The sequence below is a fragment of the Triticum dicoccoides genome, chromosome 4B (genome assembly GCF_002162155.2).
Source record: "Triticum dicoccoides isolate Atlit2015 ecotype Zavitan chromosome 4B, WEW_v2.0, whole genome shotgun sequence".
Lineage (NCBI taxonomy): Eukaryota > Viridiplantae > Streptophyta > Magnoliopsida > Poales > Poaceae > Triticum > Triticum dicoccoides.
Window position 1 is genome coordinate 4,721,984 of NC_041387.1, and position 3,288 is coordinate 4,725,271.

A 3,288-nucleotide genomic window follows, 5' to 3' on the forward strand; every position below is an offset into this window, starting at 1 on the left:
CGTCCGCCATCCATGCCTTTGCCGTCCGCCGTGGCAGATGGCAAAGTAGCAGATTCCTGTAGTGATGTTAGTTTCCCTGACTCCCGCTTAGCCCTCCCATTCCAGTCACACGTAACTGTTTAGCTCTGGTTATCCATCGTTAGAGCATCTCCAACAGGCGCGCTAAAAGACGCGCCCGTGCGGTAAAATTGCTTTTTAGCGCACGCCGATCAATTTCGCGAGCTCCAGCAGGGCTCTTTGCCATCAGCATCAGCAGCGGACGGCAAAGGCCTGCCGTTAACCACCTAACGGAGTAACAACGCATTTATTACCGTCCGTCTTCTTTGCCGTCCGCTGCTGATGGCAAAGGCCCCTTTGCCGTCAGCTGCCCGAAGCAGACGGCAACGCAGCCCTTTGCCGTCCCCTACTTTGCCGTCACCTTTTGCCGTCCGCGGCTGACGGCAAAGGTCTTTACCGTCCGCCATCCATGCCTTTGCCGTCCGCCGTGGCAGATGGCAAAGTAGCAGATTCCTGTAGTGATGTTAGTTTCCCTGACTCCCGCTTAGCCCTCCCATTCCAGTCACACGTAACTGTTTAGCTCTGGTTATCCATCGTTAGAGCATCTCCAACAGGCGCGCTAAAAGACGCGCCCGTGCGGTAAAATTGCTTTTTAGCGCACGCCGATCAATTTCGCGCGCTCCAGCAGGGCTCTTTGCCATCAGCATCAGCAGCGGACGGCAAAGGCCTGCCGTTAACCACCTAACGAAGTAACAACGCATTTATTACCGTCCGTCTTCTTTGCCGTCCGCTGCTGATGGCAAAGGCCCCTTTGCCGTCAGCTGCCCGAAGCAGACGGCAACGCAGCTCTTTGTCGTCCCCTACTTTGCCGTCACCTTTTGCCGTCCGCGGCTGACGGCAAAGGTCTTTGCCGTGCGCCATCCATGCCTTTGCCGTCCGCCGTGGCAGATGGCAAAGTAGCAGATTCCTGAAGTGATGTTAGTTTCCCTGACTCCCGCTTAGCCCTCCCATTCCAGTCACATGTAACTGTTTAGCTCTGGTTAGCCATCGTTAGAGCATCTCCAACAGGCGCGCTAAAAGACGCACCCGTGCGGTAAAATTGCTTTTTAGCGCACGCCAATCAATTTCGCGCGCTCCAGCAGGGCTCTTTGCCATCAGCATCAGCAGCGGACGGAAAAGGCCTGCCGTTAACCACCTAACGGAGTAACAACGCATTTATTACCGTCCGTCTTCTTTGCCGTCCGCTGCTGATGGCAAAGGCCCCTTTGCCGTCAGCTGCCCGAAGCAGACGGCAACGCAGCCCTTTGCCGTCCCCTACTTTGCCGTCACCTTTTGCCGTCCGCGGCTGACGGCAAAGGTCTTTACCGTCCGCCATCCATGCCTTTGCCGTCCGCCGTGGCAGATGGCAAAGTAGCAGATTCCTGTAGTGATGTTAGTTTCCGTGACTCCCGCTTAGCCCTCCCATTCCAGTCACACGTAACTGTTTAGCTCTGGTTAGCCATCGTTAGAGCATCTCCAACAGGCGCGCTAAAAGACGCGCCCGTGCGGTAAAATTGCTTTTTAGCGCACGCCGATCAATTTCGCGCGCTCCAGCAGGGCTCTTTGCCATCAGCATCAGCAGCGGACGGCAAAGGCCTGCCGTTAACCACCTAACGGAGTAACAACGCATTTATTACCGTCCGTCTTCTTTGCCGTCCGCTGCTGATGGCAAAGGCCCCTTTGCCGTCAGCTGCCCGAAGCAGACGGCAACGCAGCTCTTTGTCGTCCCCTACTTTGCCGTCACCTTTTGCCGTCCACGGCTGACGGCAAAGGTCTTTGCCGTCCGCCATCCATGCCTTTGCCGTCCGCCGTGGCAGATGGCAAAGTAGCAGATTCCTGTAGTGATGTTAGTTTCCCTGACTCCCGCTTAGCCCTCCTATTCCAGTCACACGTAACTGTTTAGCTCTGGTTATCCATCGTTAGAGCATCTCCAACAGGCGCGCTAAAAGACGCGCCCGTGTGGTAAAATTGCTTTCTAGCGCACGCCGATCAATTTCGCGCGCTCCAGCAGGGCTCTTTGCCATCAGCATCAGCAGCGGACGGCAAAGGCCTGCCGTTAACCACCTAACGGAGTAACAACGCATTTATTACTGTCCGTCTTCTTTGCCGTCCGCTGCTGATGGCAAAGGCCCCTTTGCCGTCAGCTGCCCGAAGCAGACGGCAACGCAGCTCTTTGCCGTCCCCTACTTTGCCGTCACCTTTTGCCGTCCACGGCTGACGGCAAAGGTCTTTGCCGTCCGCCATCCATGCCTTTGCCGTCCGCCGTGGCAGATGGCAAAGTAGCAGATTCCTGTAGTGATGTTAGTTTCCGTGACTCCCGCTTAGCCCTCCCATTCCAGTCACACGTAACTGTTTAGCTCTGGTTAGCCATCGTTAGAGCATCTCCAACAGGCGCGCTAAAAGACGCGCCCGTGCAGTAAAATTGCTTTTTAGCGCACGCCGATCAATTTCGCTCGCTCCAGCAGGGCTCTTTGCCATCAGCATCAGTAGCGGACGGCAAAGGCCTGCCGTTAACCACCTAACGGAGTAACAACGCATTTATTACCGTCCGTCTTCTTTGCCGTCCGCTGCTGATGGCAAAGGGCCCTTTGCCGTCAGCTGCCCGAAGCAGACGGCAACGCAGCTCTTTGTCGTCCCCTACTTTGTCGTCACCTTTTGCCGTCCGCCATCCATGCCTTTGCCGTCCGCCGTGGCAGATGGCAAAGTAGCAGATTCCTGTAGTGATGTTAGTTTCCCTGACTCCCCCTTAGCCCTCCCATTCCAGTCACACGTAACTGTTTAGCTCTGGTTAGCCATCGTTAGAGCATCTCCAACAGGCGCGCTAAAAGACGCGCCCGTGCGGTAAAATTGCTTTTTAGCGCACGCCAATCAATTTCGCGCGCTCCAGCAGGGCTCTTTGCCATCAGCATCAGTAGCGGACGGCAAAGGGCTGCCGTTAACCACCTAATGGAGTAACAACGCATTTATTACCGTCCGTCTTCTTTGCCGTCCGCTGCTGATGGCAAAGGCCCCTTTGCCATCAGCTGCCCGAAGCAGCCAGCAACGCAGCTCTTTGCCGTCCCCTACTTTGCCGTCCACGGCTGACGGCAAAGGTCTTTGCCGTCCGCCATCCATGCCTTTGCCGTCCGCCTTGCAGATGGCAAAGTAGCAGATTCCTGTAGTGATGTTAGTTTCCCTGACTCCCGCTTAGCCCTCCCATTCCAGTCACACGTAACTGTTTAGCTCTGGTTAGCCATCGTTAGAGCATCTCCA